The 20,573-nt window shown below is 42.4% G+C and overlaps 8 non-coding genes across 8 annotated transcripts; 5 read left to right on the top strand and 3 right to left on the bottom strand.

The window, feature by feature from the left end:
* Nucleotides 1-206: 206 nt before the first annotated feature.
* TRNAT-CGU (transfer RNA threonine (anticodon CGU)) lies at nt 207-279 on the top strand. Its single transcript has one exon. It is a non-coding gene; the product is annotated as a tRNA-Thr (tRNA).
* A 1,419-nt stretch (nt 280-1,698) lies between these two features.
* TRNAT-CGU (transfer RNA threonine (anticodon CGU)) lies at nt 1,699-1,770 on the top strand. The gene has a single exon. It is a non-coding gene; the product is annotated as a tRNA-Thr (tRNA).
* An 8,157-nt stretch (nt 1,771-9,927) lies between these two features.
* On the bottom strand, nt 9,928-10,000 carry TRNAT-CGU (transfer RNA threonine (anticodon CGU)). Its single transcript has one exon. It is a non-coding gene; the product is annotated as a tRNA-Thr (tRNA).
* Nucleotides 10,001-11,920: 1,920 nt separating this feature from the next.
* On the top strand, nt 11,921-11,993 carry TRNAT-CGU (transfer RNA threonine (anticodon CGU)). The gene has a single exon. It is a non-coding gene; the product is annotated as a tRNA-Thr (tRNA).
* A 2,068-nt stretch (nt 11,994-14,061) lies between these two features.
* Nucleotides 14,062-14,134, bottom strand: TRNAT-CGU (transfer RNA threonine (anticodon CGU)). Its single transcript has one exon. It is a non-coding gene; the product is annotated as a tRNA-Thr (tRNA).
* Nucleotides 14,135-15,504: 1,370 nt separating this feature from the next.
* Nucleotides 15,505-15,577, top strand: TRNAT-CGU (transfer RNA threonine (anticodon CGU)). Its single transcript has one exon. It is a non-coding gene; the product is annotated as a tRNA-Thr (tRNA).
* Nucleotides 15,578-16,635: 1,058 nt separating this feature from the next.
* On the bottom strand, nt 16,636-16,708 carry TRNAT-CGU (transfer RNA threonine (anticodon CGU)). The gene has a single exon. It is a non-coding gene; the product is annotated as a tRNA-Thr (tRNA).
* Nucleotides 16,709-18,078: 1,370 nt separating this feature from the next.
* Nucleotides 18,079-18,151, top strand: TRNAT-CGU (transfer RNA threonine (anticodon CGU)). The gene has a single exon. It is a non-coding gene; the product is annotated as a tRNA-Thr (tRNA).
* The last annotated feature ends 2,422 nt before the right edge of the window (nt 18,152-20,573 follow it).

The raw sequence follows: 20,573 nt of genomic DNA, 5'->3' as shown, positions 1-20,573 counted from the left end.
CAAAAGGAGTGTCACCCTGATGCCCTCCATACAGTAATGGTATCCTGCCGCCAGGGTGTGATCGGAGTTACGCTTTAAGATTGCAGTTTATCCTGAAGATTACATATGAAAGCTTAGCTTTTCTTTTTTTTTTCTCGATTTCTTTCTGCTGAGCGCCACAGAAAAGTTCATTTGAAAAAAAACACAGCCACATCCAGTAGACAGCCGGCCTCATAGCTCAGTGGATAGAGCACTGGTCTCGTAAACCAGGGGTCGTGAGTTCAATCCTCACTGGGGCCTCATTTCTTAGTCTAGGGCTAATTTAATATCTAACACCATAGAACAATATAAAGGTTAATAAACAACTTCAAAAGGACGGTGTTTATTGTATATTTACAAAACGTTAGTTCTTCCATGTATCCCTGTAGCGGATGGCTGATCGCTGTGGATAGGGTAGTGGCATTTTAACATAGATTTTTGCATAGAAGAGGTTACAGTAATGGAGTACACTGAATAATTTATTTAAATCCCTTATATTTTGTTGATGTTCAATAAAAATGTTAAATGATGTTTACACTTTCAAGCTGTGTTTCCCATCCAGGGTCCTCCTGCTGTTGCAAAACTTAAAATCCCACGCATGCCCAGACAGCCGAAAGCTAAGGATGTTTAGGCTAAGGATATGTTTACACACAGTAAAATTGGCTTTTTTAGCTGTAGAAAAAGTGTTTTTACAGGAAAAAAATCGGCATATTTTCTTATCTCATTAAATACAATGTTTTCAATCCCTACTGTATCTTTTATTTTATTTTTTTAATAGTACCCTATAAAATTTTAGTTAAAAAGGTCTCTACATCTTTTTTTGGATCGCTAAAGTCCTAAAAAGAATAAAAACCGCCTGCAAAAACGCAAAGTTAAAACACATTTGGCGTTTTTCTTGGCGTTTTTTTTTACTCCCATAGACTTCTACGGGATAAAAACACCACGACTTCAGGGAAAAAAACACCATAGGCTCAACATGCTGCAATTTTGAAAAACTGGCAAGGAGAAGGAAAACACCAAAAAGAAGTGAAAAAAAACGCCAAAAGGATTAAGAATATGCCAAACTGAAAAACGCAAAGTGGAAAAGGAATTTTGTGATTTCTCATTGATTTACAGCTAACATCTGGCCTCAGTATTTTTTTCACTGAAAAAATACACCATGGGGCCGTTTTAGCATTTTTTGGGGCAAAACAAACAAAAAAAATCCAAGTAGAAACCTTGCCTCACTGTGCCTGCTACTGCCCCTGGGGCCCTCATAAATAAAGTCTAAAAAAAAAAATACAGTGTCCCAGATAATAGCAATGCCCTACAGAATATTCATGGCCTCCTTTGTGCCCCACACAGTATCAGTGCCCTCCTTTGTGTCTACACAGTACAGCCCCTTAATGCCCTCCCTTTAGTAATAGTGCTCCTTACTGCCCCTTCATAGTATTATTGCCCCATAGTGCCTTTCTCACAGAATTAGTGCCCCCACACAAAAGGAGTGTCACCCTGATGCCCTCCATACAGTAATGGTATCCTGCCGCCAGAGTGTGATCGGAGTTACGCTTTAAGATTGCAGTTTATCCTGAAGATGACATATGAAAGCTTAGCATTTCTTTATTTTTCTCGATTTCTTTCTGCTGAGCGCCACAGAAAATCTCATTCGACAAAAAACACAGCCACATCCGGTAGACAGCCGGCCTCATAGCTCAGCGGTAGAGCACTGGTCTCGTAAACCAAGGGTCGAGAGTTCAATCCTCACTGGGGCCTCATTTCTTAGTCTAGGACTAGTTTAATATCTAACACCCTGGGACAATATAAGGGTTAATAAACAACTTCAAAAGGATGGTGTTTATGTATATTTACAAAACGTTAGCTCTTCCATGTATCCCTGTAGCGGATGGCTGATCGCTGTGGATAGGGTAGAGGCATTTTAACATAGCTTTTTGCATAGAAGAGGTTACAGTAATGGAGTACACTGAATAATTTATTTAAATCCCTTATAATATTGTGGTGGGGAACATATTTTCTCATAGTGTGAAATTGGATATGCGCATGTTGCATGAATAAAATAAAAAGGTGAATAAAAAATAATGTAAAAGGATTTTAAGAGGACATAAAATGCATGGATCTAGAAATAAAACCATGGACATATGTTAGGATAAAATGGTTTGAATGGTTTATATAATTTATGGTAAATTTGGTAAAAATATAATAAAAATAATAATATGTATGTTTGACGAATATATAAAAATATGTCTAAAATTGGATAAGATTGTGAATTGAGAGGTGGGCATGTGGGAGAAGGGGGCATACTGCTTAGTATATGTCACGATTCGGCTTACGGGTTGTGGATCCGCTGTGTCAGCGAGGGATTGGCGTGGACCGTGCTAGTGGACCGGTTCTAAGAGGCTACTGGTGTTCACCAGAGCCCGCCGCAAAGCGGGATGGTCTTGCTGCGGCAGTAGCAACCAGGTCGTATCCACTAGCAACGGCTCAACCTCGCTGACTGCTGAGAAGGCGTGGGACAGAAGGACTAGGCAGAGGCAAGGTCAGACGTAGCAGAAGGTCGGGGGCAGGCGGCAAGGTTCGTAGTCAGGATGGATAGCAGAAGTTCAGGTAACACAGGCTTTGGACACACTAAACGCTTTCACTGGCACAAGGCAACAAGATCCGGCAAGGGAGTGCAGGGGCAGTGAGCAGATATAGCCAGGGAGCAGGTGGAAGCTAATTAAGCTAATTGGACCAGGCACCAATCATTGGTGCACTGGCCCTTTAAGTCTCAGAGAGCTGGCGCGCGTGCGCCCTAGAGAGCGGAGCCGCGCGCGCCAGCACATGACAGCAGGGGACCGGGACGGGTAAGTGACCTGGGATACGATTCGCGAGCGGGCGCGTCCCGCTGTGCGAATCGCATCCCCGACGGCCATGACAGTGCAGCGCTCCCGGTCAGCGGGACTGACCGGGGCGCTGCAGGGAGAGAGACGCCGTGAGCGCTCCGGGGAGGAGCGGGGACCCGGAGCGCTAGGCGTAACAGTACCCCCCCCCTTAGGTCTCCCCTTTTTTTTGTCCGGTAACTGCCTCCCCTGGGATGAGGACACCGGGAAAGAATGGAGGGTTTCCTCAACGGCAGGCAGTACAGCAGGAGTAGGAATGGGGAGGGAGGGCAGAGGGCAAAGCCTGGCACGGGGCAATGTGTCACCAGGACGGGAGCCATGAGGAGGCACAGAGGCTTGCCTGACGGGACTGGGAGGGGGGGAGAGGCACTTCCGATGGCAAGCAGAGTCCCAGTTCTTGATCTCCCCGGTGGTCCAATCAAGGGTGGGAGAATGAAGCCGGAGCCATGGCAGACCGAGGAGGACCTCAGAGGTACAGTTGGGGAGAACGAAGAGCTCAATCCTTTCGTGGTGGGGACCAATACACATCAGGAGGGGTTCTGTGCGGTAACGTACGGTGCAATTCAGTCTGACTCCATTGACCGCGGAAATGTAGAGCGGCTTGACGAGACGGGTCACCGGGATGCGGAATTTGTTCACAAACGACTTCAAAATAAAATTCCCAGAGGCACCAGAGTCCAAGCAGGCCACGGCTGAGAGGGAGGAGTTGGCTGAAGGAGAAATCCGCACGGGCACCGTGAGACGTGGAGAAGCAGACTTAGAACCAAGAGATGCCACACCCACGTGAGCTGGGTGCGTGCGTGCGTTTCCCAGACGTGGAGGACGGATAGGGCAATCCACCAAGAAATGCTCGGTACTGGCACAGTAAAGACAGAGATTTTCTTCCCTACGGCGATTCCTCTCTTCCTGGGTCAGGCGAGACCGATCCACTTGCATGGCCTCCTCGGCGGGAGGCCCAGGCGTAGATTGAAACGGATACTGTGGGAGAGGTGCCCAGAGATCTAAATCTTTTTCCTGGCGGAGCTCTTGGTGTCGCTCAGAAAAACGCATGTCAATGCGGGTAGCCAAATGGATGAGTTCTTGCAGGTTGGCAGGAATCTCTTGTGCGGCCAGCACATCCTTGATGCGACTGGATAGGCCTTTTTTAAAGGTCGCGCAGAGAGCCTCGTTATTCCATGATAACTCAGAAGCAAGAGTACGAAATTGGATGGCGTACTCGCCCACTGAAGAATTACCCTGGACCAGGTTCAACAGGGCAGTCTCGGCAGAAGAAGCTCGGGCTGGCTCCTCGAAGACACTCCGGAGTTCAGCGAAGAAGGCCTGGACTGTGGCTGTGGCAGGATCATTGCGGTCCCAGAGCGGTGTGGCCCAAGACAAGGCCTTTCCTGAAAGAAGGCTTACTACGAACGCCACCTTAGACCGTTCTGTAGGAAACAAGTCCGACAACATCTCCATATGCAGGGAACACTGAGACAAAAATCCACGGCAGAGTTTAGAGTCCCCATCAAATTTGTCCGGCAGGGACAAGCGGAGGCTAGGAGCGGCCACTCGCTGCGGAGGAGGTGCAGGAGCTGGCGGAGGAGATGGTTGCTGCTGTAGCAGAGGCAGAAGTTGCTGTAACGTGGCGGTCAACTGCGACAGCTGCTGTCCTTGTTGGGCAATTTGCTGCGATTGCTGAGCGACCACCGTGGTAAGGTCAGCGAGACTTGGCAGCGGCACCTCAGCGGGATCCATGGCCGGATCTACTGTCACGATTCGGCTTACGGGTTGTGGATCCGCTGTGTCAGCGAGGGATTGGCGTGGACCGTGCTAGTGGACCGGTTCTAAGAGGCTACTGGTGTTCACCAGAGCCCGCCGCAAAGCGGGATGGTCTTGCTGCGGCAGTAGCAACCAGGTCGTATCCACTAGCAACGGCTCAACCTCGCTGACTGCTGAGAAGGCGTGGGACAGAAGGACTAGGCAGAGGCAAGGTCAGACGTAGCAGAAGGTCGGGGGCAGGCGGCAAGGTTCGTAGTCAGGATGGATAGCAGAAGTTCAGGTAACACAGGCTTTGGACACACTAAACGCTTTCACTGGCACAAGGCAACAAGATCCGGCAAGGGAGTGCAGGGGCAGTGAGCAGATATAGCCAGGGAGCAGGTGGAAGCTAATTAAGCTAATTGGGCCAGGCACCAATCATTGGTGCACTGGCCCTTTAAGTCTCAGAGAGCTGGCGCGCGCGCGCCCTAGAGAGCGGAGCCGCGCGCGCCAGCACATGACAGCAGGGGACGGGTAAGTGACCTGGGATGCGATTCGCGAGCGGGCGCGTCCCGCTGTGCGAATCGCATCCCCGACGGCCATGACAGTGCAGCGCTCCCGGTCAGCGGGACTGACCGGGGCGCTGCAGGGAGAGAGACGCCGTGAGCGCTCCGGGGAGGAGCGGGGACCCGGAGCGCTAGACGTAACAGTATATTATGTTAAAAATCCAAATAATTCTAGCTCTGCATTTAGTCCATAAGGTGACAAAGTGTTGAATTCGTAGATCATTTTACTTTCCTCTCTTGACATCTTTGGGATATGGTTTCCCCCTCTCCAGTCTTTTTTTATGGATTTTATGGCTGAAAAAAACTATACCAGATGGGTCACAATTGTGTGCTTCTATAAAGTGCATTGATAGTGTATGTTTTTCGAATCCTATTTTAATGTTATGTATGTGCTCGCTTATTCTGATCTTCAGGCTTCTTTTTGTAATGCCAATGTATTGTTTTTGGCATGGACAAGTTATAATACATAGTACGGAAGTGCTTGTGCATGTCAGAAATTCTGTAATATTTTATTGGTAGTTGTTGCTCTTCGACGTGATGGTCTCCTTCTTCTTTGTGAATTTGGGCATTCTGCAATTGCTGCATTTCCCACATTTAAAAAATCCTTTCATGGCTAGCCATGTTTCTTTTTCTTTTTTCTCTTCCAGAATTGGCTGTTTGGTGCCAATTTCAATTCAAAATTTGGTGCTTTGGTGTATATGATTTTGGCTTTATTTGTTAAAAGAGGAGCTAATGTCATGTCCTGTTGAAGTAAGGGCCAATACTTATTTATAATATGTTCTACTTTTTTATATTGGTCGTTAAAAGGTAAAATCAATTTCATTTTGTTGTTCTTTTTTGTCGTTTGTCATAGTTTTTTCTTAGAGGTAGTCTTCTCTTTTTTGTTTCCTAATTTTATCTAATGATTCTACTAGCAGTTTTTCTGGGTAATTTTCCTCTTTGAAGTCTTCTGTTAGTGTATAGGCCTCTTTTTCAAAATCTGCTTGATCCGTGCAATTCCTTTTTAATCGTCTGTATTGACTCTGAGGGACATTTTAACCCCTCAAGGACTTAAGACATACCTGTACGTCCTGAGCCCGCTCCCGGTGTTAAAAACGGGGTCACGCCATGACCCCGCATCACACCGGGTTGGTCCCGGCTGCCAATCATAGCCGGGACCCTGGGCTAACAGCGTGTGGCACCGATCGTTGTGCCGCGCGCTGTTAACCCTTCAGACGCGGCGATCAAAGTTGACTGCCGCATCTGAAAACGAAAGTAAATTCTTCCCGGCAGCTCAGTCGGGCTGATCGGGACATTGCGATAAAATCGCGATGTTCCAATCAGCTGGGACGCAGGCGGAGGTCTCCTTACCTGTGTCCACGGCGTCCGATCGGGGTTTGATTGCTCCAAGCCTGAACTACACGCTTGAGCAATCGAGCCCCTATCTCGCTGATCCGTGCAGAGCCATGGCTATGCAGGGATCAGCATAGAAGATCAGTGTGTGCAGTGTTATAGGTCCCTATGGGAGCTATAACACTGCAAGAAAATGTGAAAAAGAAATTAACAAAGGTCATTTAACCCCTTCCCTAATAAAAGTTCAAATCACCCCCCTTTTCCCATAAAAAAAACAGTGTAAATAAAAATAAACATATGTGGTATCGCCGCGTGCGTAAATGTCCAAACTATAAAAATATATCATTAATTAAACCGCACGGTCAATGGCCTACGCGCAAAAAAATTCCAAAGTCCAAAATAACGTATTTTTGGTCGCTTTTTATATAATGAAAAAATGAATAAAAAGCGATCAAAAAATCCGATCAATACAAAAATTGTACTGCTAAAAACGTCAGATCACGGTGCAAAAAATTAGCCCTCATACCGCCCCATACACGGAAAAATAAAAAAGTTATAGGGGTCAGAAAATGACAATTTTAAACATATAAATTTCCGTGGATGTAGTTATGATTTTTTCCAGAAGTACGACAAAATCAAACCGATATACGTAGGGTATCATTTTAATCGTAAGGACCTACAGAATAAAGATCAGGTGTTATTTTCACTGAAAAATGTACTGCATAGAAACGGAAGCCCTCAAAAGTTACAAAATGGCGATTTTTCTTCAATTTCGTTGAACAATGATTTTTTTTTCCGTTTCGCTGTAGATTTTTGGCTAAAATGACTGATGTCACTGCAAAGTAGAATTGGTGTCGCAAAGAAGAAGCCATTATATGGATTTTTAGGTGCAAAATTGAAAGGGTTATGATTTTTAAAGGTGAGGAGGAAAAAACGAAAGTGCAAAAACCGAAAACCCCTCAGCCCTTAAGGGGTTAAAAGCCACCTTTAAAAAAGTGGCAACTGGAAAATAAAATGACCGAATTTCTAGCCGTCGGTTTCCTAAAAGTTTTGCACACTAACTTGGACTCTTTCACCTTAATCATCAGATCCAAGAATTCTACATGGGTTTTACTGATCTGTGGGGTGAAGGCAAGATTTAAAGAATTTTTGTTTAAGGTGGTTAAAAATACGTTCAACGATTCTTCAGTCCCTCTCCATACCATAAAAATGTCATCAATTTATCTTCGCCAGAGGACCAGGCTCGCACCAAGCAGTGGGTTTATGGTAATATGCTCCCAAAAGCCCATAAATAAGTTGGCATAGCTTGGCGCAAACCTGGTCCCCGCGGCGGTGCCAATTCTTTGGCAATAAAACTGTTGGTTAGAAAAGAAGTAGTAATGTTGTAAGATAAAATCCATACTCTCTGTTAAAAATATGATTTGAAGGGGTGGGATGTCGCTATGGTTGGTTAAAAAATGGAAGGAGGCTTGAATTCCTTGTTTGTGATTAATGCAGGTGTACAAGGAACTCACGTCTAAGGTACATAAAATCCTGTCTTCTTCCCATTTTAAGTTCTCTACGGTTCTAATGATGTCTGTCATATCTTTCAAGTACGAAGGGATCTGTTTGACTAATGGTTGGAGGTAAGGATCCACATATTCCGAGAGTTTTGTGGTTAGGGATTGTATCTCTGAAACTATGGGTCTTCCTAGAGGTTGTGTGGCGTTTTTGTGTACCTTTGGTAGAACGTATAATAGTGGGAGTCTTTGTTCTGTACCGAGTATGAAATCCCTCTCTGATCTGTTTAAAATATGATTCATAAAAGCTTTATTGCACATTGTTTGCATTTTCATTGCATATTCTTCAGTGGGGCCCGATGGAGACCAGGTTCGCGCCAAGCTATGCCAACTTATTTATGGGCTTTTGGGAGCATATTGCCATCAACCCACTGCTTGGTGCGAGCCTGGTCTTCTGGCAAAGATACATAGATGACATTTTTAACCACTTTAAACAAAAATTCTTTTAATCTTGCCTTCAACCCACAGATCAGTAAAACCCACGTAGAATTCTTGGATCTGACGGTTAAGGTTAAAGAGTCCAAGTTAGTGTGCAAAACTTTTAGGAAAACGACAGCTAGAAATTATTTTATTTTATTTACCAGTTGCCACTTACCACGGTGGCTTTTAACCCCTTAAGGACCAAGGACGTATGAGTACGTCCTTGGTCCCGCTCCCGTGATATAACGCGGGGTCCCACGGTGACCCTGCATCATATCACGGCGGGCCCGGCGTCATAGTGAAGCCGGGACCCGCCTCTAATAGCGCGCGGCACTGATCGCGGTGCCGCGCGATATTAACCCTTTAGCCGCGCGCTCAAAGCTGAGCCACGCAGCTAAAAGTGAAAGTAAAAGTGCCCGGCTAGCTCAGGGAGCTGTTCGGGATCGCCACGGTGAAATCGCGGCATCCCGAACAGCTGTACTACAGGAGGAAGGTCTCTTACCTTCCTTCCTGCAGTCCGATCGCTGATTGAATGATTCAAGCCTGAGATTCAGGCTTGAGCAATCAATCGCCGAAAACACTGATCATTGCATCTCTATGGAGATGCATTGAACAGTGTTAAAGATCAGTAAATGCAATGTTATAGCCCCCTATGGGAGCTATAATATTGCAAAAAAAAGTTTAAAAAAATTATTAACCCTTTGAATTATCCCTTCCCCTAATAAAAATTTTAATCACTCGGCATTTCCAATAATAAAAAAAAAAACAGTGTAAATAAAAACAAAAATAAACATATGTGGTATCGCTGCGTGCGGAAATGTCCGAATTAAAAAAATACCACTAATTAAACCGCACGGTCAATGGCGTACATGCAAAAAAATTCCAAAGTCCAAAATAGCGTATTTTTGGTCACTTTTTATATCATGAAAAGATGAATAAAAGGCGATCAAAAAGTCAGATCAATGCAAAAATGGTACCGACAAAAACTTCAGATCACGGCGCAAAAAATGAACCCTCATAGCGCCCTGAACACGGAAAAATAAAAAAGTTATAGGAGTCAGAAGATGACAATTTTAAACGTATAAATTTCCTGCATGTAGTTATGATTTTTTCTGAAGTGATACAAAATCAAACCTATATAAGTAGGGTATCATTTTAACCGTATGGACCTAGAGAATAAAGATAAGGTGTCACTTTTACCGAAAAATGTACTACGCCGACATCCACTCTGGTAGTATTGCTCTGTACTATTTTAAAGTGTTAAATAAAACTGATATAAATATCCACAGTCACTACTATCTGTATACTTTTGGGCTTTATCCACACACACTTTAAAATCTTCACGTTGATCGCTTACACGAGTCCTTGAGAACCAGTACACCCATTCTAGATTTTCTAATCATCCTAGACTAAGAAATGAGGCCTCAGTGAGGATTGAACTCACGACCCCTGGTTTACGAGACCAGTGCTCTATCCACTGAGCTATGAGGCCAGATGTTTAGTAAGTACATCCATGTTTTTTGCTGATTGTTATTTTCTGTAACGCTCAGCAGAAAGAAATCTAGTATTATATAGAAAAGCTAGGCTGTCGTATGACATCTTCAGGATAGACTGCAAGCTTAAAGGGAATCTGTCCTCAGTGTCACCTGCACATACCTATCAGTCCAGGCTTGTGGTGCAGCTGATACTGAAAAAAATTATACTAACCATTTCCTAATCCATGAAAAAAATGATACTTACCATTCCCCAATTCATGAAAAAAATTATACTTACCATTTCCCAATCCATGAAAAAAATTATACTTACCATTTCCCGATCTATGAAAAAAATATATACTTACCATTTCCCGATCCATGCTTTTGTTCTGGTGATAGTCTTCTTTTTCTGCATATGCTAATGAGGAGCTTGTGCACAGAGGGGCATTTCCAAGCTCCCAGTGCATGGTGACGGCCAGCTTTAATCTTCATAGGAAACGCTTCCTCCTCCTCTATTGAGGCTCTTAATCTGCAAAATCGATCTCTACTCGGCATCTAGACCCTTCTCCTCCTATGCTGCGAAATGGAGCTCCACTCTGCAGCTATATCCCTCTTCCCCAGTGCTGCAGAATGGAGCTCCATTCTGCAGTATGACACTTTTCTTCCTCTATAAAATCTCTTGCAAGCAGAGATTTCACTCCATGCTGGCTGTGCATGCAGAAGAGAAGCGTTATGCTGCAGAGTGGAGCTCCATTCTGCATCATAGGATCCTCAGCACAAGGGGGAGGAAGCGCTTTATGGGAGGATTGAAGATGGGAGTCTTTGTGCTTGGGGGCATGGGAATACCACTTATCACCAAGTTTCTCATTAGCATATTAAGAAAAAGAGGAATATCAGCAGAATGAAAGCATGGATCAGGGAATGGTAAGTATCATTTTCATCAGAATTACCCACACTACAAGCCTGTTATTTTTTCCCCTACCCATTGAAGTCAATAGGTAGCATAATCTGCTGCAGAACATATGCCGCAAAATACTGCACGTGTTACCCTACCCTAAAGAGTTTCTGCCATATTCCACAAAAAAACTCAGTACCTATTCCTGATCATGTGATCATGTACATTTTTATGTGTCTAGCACCTATATTTTCCTCACAAATACCTTCTTTCTGTTGCTCACTTGAATTTTCCTCCCTAAGTCTGCTGTGGTGTGCTGGGTCTTTTCATCCAATCACTGCAGGCTGCTATGAAACCCCCCTTCTCTCTGTTTTCATGCTGCAGTCTGATAGGACAGGAGTGAGCACAGAGGAGTGCTAGTTCTGCCCTCACTTCCTGGACTTTGTCCCTGCCTGTGCTTCAGCTGGGACAAAGATGACATTGCATCAGGACAGGATTATGTTCTGGATGGCATGGGGGGCCCCAAGTGTTCTTTTTTTTATTTTTATAAGCCATAAGATGTACAACATATAAAACATTTTTGAACCTAACAGTGAGCATTTATGGACGCACTCCTGGCATTTTTTCTGATATAGTGCAGCATAGGGTATTATTACAGAATATTATAGAGGTTTCTGTGAATGCCTTGTGCTTAACTGTTTTAGCCTATGTCGCAAGCATGGGTTTTAATCCATATCGATTCCTTTCCCATGAATCATCTGGCCTTGCAGAGAGAGGGGGTGAAATCTCATTCCTGCAGTTTCCCTAATGATATTATCCAGCTAGACTCCAGCAGCCATAAGTTGCTTGGTGCCAGTTCACACTACATACAGTTTATAGAGATATTCTGCCGTTGGAGCAGAGTTACGCTTTAAGCTTGCAGTCTATCCTGAAGATGAAATGTGACATTCTAACTTTTCTTTATCTTTCTCTATTTCATTTTGCTTAGAACCAAAAAAAATATTATTCGACAAAAAACATGGCCACCATTAAGAAAACAACTGGCCTCATAGCTCAGTGGATAGAGCACTGGTCTCGTAAACCAGGGGTCGTGAGTTCAATCCTCACTGAGGCCTCATTTCTTAGTTTAGGCTAAAATGAATATCTAATATTCTAGAAAAAAATATTTCAGAACTGGCAATTCAGAGGAATGTTGTTTATTGTATATTTACAAAATATAAGCGATCTTAATAAATTCTTCTATGTATCGTCTGGTTGACTGATGTGCATAGGAGATATGTTTTTAACTGTACAGACATCACTTAGCAACGCTGCTTCATAAACGGGAAGGGGGGGGGGGGAATTAACACGTGGAATTTTACATCGATGGAGTACATTGAATAATTGATTTTAAATCCCTTATATTTTGAAACTATTCATATAAAAGTTAAATGATATTTACACTTTTAAGAGTACCTGTCACCAAACTAAACTTTTAATATATTATTCCTTATGTAATTATAAGACATTTTGCTATTTTCTTGCTGTTAAAATTCTCAACCTTTATATGTTTTTAATGTGATTAAAAAAACCACCACTAGGTGGCTCTGTTCTGTTTCCTGCCGCATGTCAAACAGTATTTTGGTCTCCAGCCTGGCAGGAGACCAAACTCAGGAAGTGCATGTGGGGCCTGGCCAACACAGCTCTCGCAGGTTTCAGTGACCTTGCGTCTGCTGGGGAACGCCCACTTTCTCATGCAGAGCACTCACACAATGTGAGCAAGGGGAAAGGTATGATACACAGCTTTTTAACGGCAGGAGGGGTGTTAAGAGAAGTTAAGGAATATAATCTCAGTTAGTCTAGAAAATATGGTTTGATGACAGGTACTCTTTAAGGGTTGGGTAACAAATGCCATATTTTGCTGCATAAAATATGCAGCAAAATACGGTATGTATGACCCTACCCTATAGTAGTGTTTCCCAACCAGGGCGCCTTCCGCTGTTGCAATACTACAATTCTCAGCATGCCCGGACAGCCAAAGGAGTAGTAGTTTTGCAACAGCTGGGGGCACACTGGTTGCGAAATACTGGCTTAGACTAACAATTTTTTGAGCAATTATTTCACAGTGATTGCTCAAAAATGTGCAAAAATTCTTCATTCTCCATTAGTAATATTTAAAAAAACAAATGGGGTGTCAGAAAAAAGATTCAATCTGGTGTCTTAACCCCTTAAGGACTCAGCCCATTTTGGCCTTAAGGACTCGGACAATTTTTGTTTTTGCGCTTTCGTTTTTTCTTCCTCCCCTTCTAAAAATCATAATGTTTCGATTTTGCACCTACAGACCTACAGGGCTTGTTTTTTGCATCACCAATTATACTTTTTAATGACCCCTTATTTTATAACATAATGGCCCACATTTACTATTGCAAACCAGAAATGTTTTGTAGGCATGGCGCCAAAAATTTTGTCTGCGCCAGAATTTGCGCCAGAACTGCAAAAATCTCACTAACGAAAAAGGGGCATGGCCTCCAGTGAAAGGGGGCGTGGTCACCAAAAAGGGGCGTATTCCCGGCATTTTCAGAAAAACCCAACATATTTACAAAGGTTTCCACAGAAAATGTGGAAAACCCTACAGATCAGATCATGTGTAAAAAAAGCAAAGTGTAGGGAAAGTGAAAAATGTAGGGAAACCTTAGTAAATACCGTGGGAAATAAATTGTAGGGAATTAAAACCCACAAAGAAACCTACACAACACTCTTTGTAAATAAGAATGCAGCGGAGTCCCTGAGAGGGATAGTAAGGTAAAGCAATCAGGTGCCCAAGGGCACCAGTAGCTACAAGCAAGACTATAGAAAAAGCAGGCCAAAAACCAAGAGAGAGGGAGCTAAGTCACTAAGACAACACCATGGGGGAAAAACATATCTCATGCTATTTTTTTTATTTTTTATAAATGTATATGTAACTGATTGCATAACAAATTGTGCACCACTGGGGTGGATTGCCGACATCCACTCTGGTAGTATTGCTCTGTATTATTTTAAAGTGTTAAATAAACTGTTATAAATATCCACAGTCACTACTATCTGTATACTTTTGGGCTTTATCCACACACACTTTAAAATCATCACGTTGATCACTTACACGAGTCCTTGAGAACCAGTACACCCATTCTAGATTTTCTAATTATCCTAGACTAAGAAATGAGGCCTCAGTGAGGATTGAACTCACGACCCCTGGTTTACGAGACCAGTGCTCTATCCACTGAGCTATGAGGCCGGCTGCTTGATAGGCGTGGTTGTGTTTTTTGTCGAATGAGGCACCGAGAAACATAAAGAAAAGCTAAGCTGTCATATTTCATCTTCAGGATAGACTGGAAGCTTAAAGGGAATCTGTCCTCAGTGTCACCTGTACTAATCTATAGGTACAGGCTTGTAGTGTGGGTGATACTGAAGAAAATGATACTTCTCCTTCCCCAATCCATGCCTTCATTACAGCGATATACTTCTTTATTGTGATATGCTAATAAGGAGCTTGGTGCACGGGGGCATTCCCAAATCCCCTGTGTACGGTGACAGCTGTCTTTATTCTTCATAGGAAACACTTCCTCTCCTATATTGAGGCTTCTCTGCTGCAGAACGGAGCTCCACTCTTCAACTAGACCCCTCTTTTGTTTGTGCTTGGGGAGTCTTTGTGCTTGGGGGCATGGGAATACCACTTATGCACCAAGTTTCTCATTAGCATATTAAGAAAAAGAGGAATATCAGCAGAATGAAAGCATGGATCAGGGAATGGTAAGAATCATTTTCATCAGAATTACCCACACTACAAGCCTATTATTTTTTTCCCTACCCATTGAAGTCAATAGGTAGCATAATCTGGTGCAGAACATATGCCGCAAAATACTGCACGTGTGACCCTACCCTAAAGACCTAAAGAGTTTCTGCCATATTCCACAAAAAACGTTACTCAGTACCTAATCCTGATCATGTGATCATGTACATATCATTTTTATGTGTCTAGCACCTATATTTTCCTCACAAATACCTTCTTTCTGTTGCTCACTTGAATTTTCCTCCCTAAGTCTGCTGTGGTGTGCTGGGTCTTTTCATCCAATCACTGCAGGCTGCTATGAAACCCCCCTTCTCTCTGTTTTCATGCTGCAGTCTGATAGGACAGGAGTGAGCACAGAGGAGTGCTACTCCTGCCCTCACTTTCTGGACTTTGTCCCTGCCTGTGCTTCAGCTGGGACAAAGATGACATTGCATCAGGACAGGATTATGTTCCGGATGGCATGGGGGGCCCCTAGTGTTCTTTCTTTTTTTATAAGCCATAAGATGTACAACATATAAAACGTTTTTGAACCTGGCCTTGCAGAGAGAGGGGGTGAAATCTCATTCCTGCAGCTTCCCTAAGGACATTATCCAGCTAGACTCCAGCAGCCATAAGTTGCTTGGTGCCAGTTCACAATACATACAGTTTATACAGATATTCTGCCGTTGGAGCAGAGTTACGCTTTAAGCTTGCAGTCTATCCTGAAGACGAAATATGACATTCTAACTTTTCTTTATGTTTCTCTACTTCATTTTGCTTAGCACCAAAGAAAATAGAATTCGACAAAAAACATGGCCACCATTAAGAAAACAACTGGCCTCATAGCTCAGTGGATAGAGCACTGGTCTCGTAAACCAGGGGTCGTGAGTTCAATCCTCACTGAGGCCTCATATCTTAGTTTAGGCTAAAATGAATATCTAATATTCTAGAAAAAAATATATCAGAACTTGCAATTCAGAGGAATGTTGTTTATTGTATATTTACTAAATATAAGCGATCTTAATAAATTCTTCTATGTATCGTCTGGTTGACTGATGTGCATAGGAGATATGTTTTTAACTGTTTACAGACATCACATAGCAACGCTACTTCATAAACGGGAAGGGGGGGGGAATTAACACGTGGATTTTTACATCGATGGAGTACATTGAATAATTGATTTTAAATCCCTTTCATTTTGAAACTATTCATATAAAAGTTAAATGATATTTACACTTTTAAGAGTACCTGTCACCAAACTAAACTTTTAATATATTAATCCTTATGTAATTATAAGACACTTTGCTATTTTCTTGCTGTTAAAATTCTCAACCTTTATATGTTTTTAATGTGATTGAAAAAAACGCCACTAGGTGAAAATGTGGAAAACCCTACAGATCAGATCATGTGTAAAAAAAGCAAAGTGTAGGGAAAGTGAAAAATGTAGGGAAACCTTAGTAAATACCGTGGGAAATAAATTGTAGGGAATTAAAACCCACAAAGAAACCTACACAACACTCTTTGTAAATAAGAATGCAGCGGAGTCCCTGAGAGGGATAGTAAGGTAAAGCAATCAGGTGCCCAAGGGCACCAGTAGCTACAAGCAAGACTATAGAAAAAGCAGGCCAAAAACCAAGAGAGAGGGAGCTAAGTCACTAAGACAACACCATGGGGGAAAAACATATCTCATGCTATTTTTTTTATTTTTTATAAATGTATATGTAACTGATTGCATAACAAATTGTGCACCACTGGGGTGGATTGCCGACATCCACTCTGGTAGTATTGCTCTGTATTATTTTAAAGTGTTAAATAAAACTGTTATAAATATCCACAGTCACTACTATCTGTATACTTTTGGGCTTTATCCACACACACTTTAAAATCATCACGTTGATCACTTACACGAGTCCTTGAGAACCAGTACACCCATTCTAGATTTTCTAATTATCCTAGACTAAGAAATGAGGCCTCAGTGAGGATTGAACTCACGACCCCTGGTTTACGAGACCAGTGCTCAATCCACTGAGCTATGAGGCCGGCTGCTTGATAGGCGTGGTTGTGTTTTTTGTCGAATGAGGCACCGAGAAACATAAAGAAAAGCTAAGCTGTCATATTTCATCTTCAGGATAGACTGGAAGCTTAAAGGGAATCTGTCCTCAGTGTCACCTGTACTAATCTATAGGTACAGGCTTGTAGTGTGGGTGATACTGAAGAAAATGATACTTCTCCTTCCCCAATCCATGCCTTCATTACAGCGATATACTTCTTTATTGTGATATGCTAATAAGGAGCTTGGTGCACGGGGGCATTCCCAAATCCCCTGTGTACGGTGACAGCTGTCTTTATTCTTCATAGGAAACACTTCCTCTCCTATATTGAGGCTTCTCTGCTGCAGAACGGAGCTCCACTCTTCAACTAGACCCCTCTTTTGTTTGTGCTTGGGGAGTCTTTGTGCTTGGGGGCATGGGAATACCACTTATGCACCAAGTTTCTCATTAGCATATTAAGAAAAAGAGGAATATCAGCAGAATGAAAGCATGGATCAGGGAATGGTAAGAATCATTTTCATCAGAATTACCCACACTACAAGCCTATTATTTTTTTCCCTACCCATTGAAGTCAATAGGTAGCATAATCTGGTGCAGAACATATGCCGCAAAATACTGCACGTGTGACCCTACCCTAAAGACCTAAAGAGTTTCTGCCATATTCCACAAAAAACGTTACTCAGTACCTAATCCTGATCATGTGATCATGTACATATCATTTTTATGTGTCTAGCACCTATATTTTCCTCACAAATACCTTCTTTCTGTTGCTCACTTGAATTTTCCTCCCTAAGTCTGCTGTGGTGTGCTGGGTCTTTTCATCCAATCACTGCAGGCTGCTATGAAACCCCCCTTCTCTCTGTTTTCATGCTGCAGTCTGATAGGACAGGAGTGAGCACAGAGGAGTGCTACTCCTGCCCTCACTTTCTGGACTTTGTCCCTGCCTGTGCTTCAGCTGGGACAAAGATGACATTGCATCAGGACAGGATTATGTTCCGGATGGCATGGGGGGCCCCTAGTGTTCTTTCTTTTTTTATAAGCCATAAGATGTACAACATATAAAACGTTTTTGAACCTGGCCTTGCAGAGAGAGGGGGTGAAATCTCATTCCTGCAGCTTCCCTAAGGACATTATCCAGCTAGACTCCAGCAGCCATAAGTTGCTTGGTGCCAGTTCACAATACATACAGTTTATACAGATATTCTGCCGTTGGAGCAGAGTTACGCTTTAAGCTTGCAGTCTATCCTGAAGACGAAATATGACATTCTAACTTTTCTTTATGTTTCTCTACTTCATTTTGCTTAGCACCAAAGAAAATAGAATTCGACAAAAAACATGGCCACCATTAAGAAAACAACTGGTCTCATAGCTCAGTGGATAGAGCACTGGTCTCGTAAACCAGGGGTCGTGAGTTCAATCCTCACTGAGGCCTCATATCTTAGTTTAGGCTAAAATGAATATCTAATATTCTAGAAAAAAATATATCAGAACTTGCAATTCAGAGGAATGTTGTTTATTGTATATTTACTAAATATAAGCGATCTTAATAAATTCTTCTATGTATCGTCTGGTTGACTGATGTGCATAGGAGATATGTTTTTAACTGTTTACAGACATCACATAGCAACGCTACTTCATAAACGGGAAGGGGGGGGGAATTAACACGTGGATTTTTACATCGATGGAGTACATTGAATAATTGATTTTAAATCCCTTTCATTTTGAAACTATTCATATAAAAGTTAAATGATATTTACACTTTTAAGAGTACCTGTCACCAAACTAAACTTTTAATATATTAATCCTTATGTAATTATAAGACACTTTGCTATTTTCTTGCTGTTAAAATTCTCAACCTTTATATGTTTTTAATGTGATTGAAAAAAACGCCACTAGGTGGCTCTGTTCTGTTTCCTGCCGCATGTCAAACAGTATTTGGTCTCCAGCCTGGCAGGAGACCAAACTCAGGAAGTGCATGTGGGGCCTGGCCAACACAGCTCTCGCAGGTTTCAGTGACCTTGCGTCTGCTGGGGAACGCCCACTTTCTCATGCAGAGCACTCACACAATGTGAGCAAGGGGAAAGGTATGAAACACAGCTTTTTAACGGCAGGAGGGGTGTTAAGAGAAGTTAAGGAATATAATCTCAGTTAGTCTAGAAAATATGGTTTGATGACAGGTACTCTTTAAGGGTTGGGTAACAAATGTCATATTTTGCTGCATAAAATATGCAGCAAAATACGGTATGTATGACCCTACCCTATAGCAGAGTTTCCCAACCAGGGCGCCTTCCGCTGTTGCAATACTACAACTCTCAGCATGCCCGGACAGCCAAAGGAGTAGTAGTTTTGCAACAGCTGGGGGCACACTGGATGCGAAATACTGGCTTAGACTAACAATTTTTTGAGCAATTATTTCACAGTGATTGCACAAAAATGTGCAAAAATTCTTCATTCTCCATTAGTAATATTTAAAAAAACAAATGGGGTGTCAGAAAAAAGATTCAATCTAGTGTCTTAACCCCTTAAGGATTCAGCCCATTTTGGCCTTAAGGACTTGGACAATTTTTGTTTTTGCACTTTCGTTTTTTCTTCCTCCCCTCTAAAAATCATAATGTTTCCATTTTGCACCTACAGACCTACAGGGCTTGTTTTTTGCATCACCAATTATACTTTTTAATGACCACTTATTTTATAACATAATGGCCCACATTTACTATTGCAAACCCGACATGTTTTGTAGGCATTGCGCCAAAAATTCTGTCTGCGCCAGAATTTGTGCCAGAATTGAAAAAACCTCACTAACGAAAAAGGGGCATGGCCTCCAGTGAAAGGGGGCTTGGTCACCGAAAAGGGGCGTGTTCCCGGCATTTTCAGAAAAAGCCAACATATTTACAAAGGTTTCCACAGAAAATGTGGAAAACCCTACAGATCAGAACATGTGTAAAAAAAGCAAAGTGTAGGGAAAGTGAAAAATGTAGGGAAACCTTAGTAAATACCGTGGGAAATAAATTGTAGGGAATTAAAACCCACAAAGAAACCTACACAACACTCTTTGTAAATAAGGGCCAATCTGCGGTGAAACAAAAAAAAAAAAACGTATTTGTGTGGTGAAATAAAATTAAAAAAACGCCATTTTGTAATTTTGGGAGCTTCCATTTCTACGCAGTGCATTTTTCGGTAGGTCCCTATGGTTACAAGGATACCCAATTTATGTAGGTTTTATTTTATTTTACTACTTCAAACATTTTCAACTACATGCACCAAAATTTGTATGTTTAAAATTGTCACATTTTGGCCCCTATCCAGTCTATCCTGAAGATGAAATATGACATTCTAGCTTTTCTTTATGTTTCTTGTCAGGCCCAAGGCCTGATTATTAAAATCCTATATGTGTATTATAAATTATAACTGTGTGTAATGGATTATCCAAGACATGGGTGAGAGGTCATTCAGACTGTGTTTTGTTTATTGCATTTTATTGGGGGTCTGGCTGTCTTGGTATCTCCTTTGAAGTCATGCACTCTGGTCCCATCATATAATCAAACAGATAAGGGGTCAGGAAGAGAGAAGACTCCCTGGTGGGATCAGAGGGGAGGGGGGAATGGAGTTTCCCTCCCAAGAAAGCAGGTATGATATTTAAACAATGCTAGACTAAAAGTTGTTGTCAAGGCTGTGCAACAAGCTGACAAGACCATCCTAAGAACAGCTGGAACTCACTGAAGGACTGCTATATCATCATGCTGTAAGAACTTCATCTTTTGTTTTCTGAACTTGTCTTGCTAAACTCTTTTATATATTTTTATACCTGTATGTCATTTGTTTCTGTATTTTTATATAGTCAGCACTGTGATACC

This window comes from Hyla sarda, chromosome 1, assembly GCF_029499605.1.
Source record: "Hyla sarda isolate aHylSar1 chromosome 1, aHylSar1.hap1, whole genome shotgun sequence".
Classification (NCBI taxonomy): domain Eukaryota; kingdom Metazoa; phylum Chordata; class Amphibia; order Anura; family Hylidae; genus Hyla; species Hyla sarda.
This window is presented reverse-complemented; position numbering and strand designations above follow the sequence as displayed.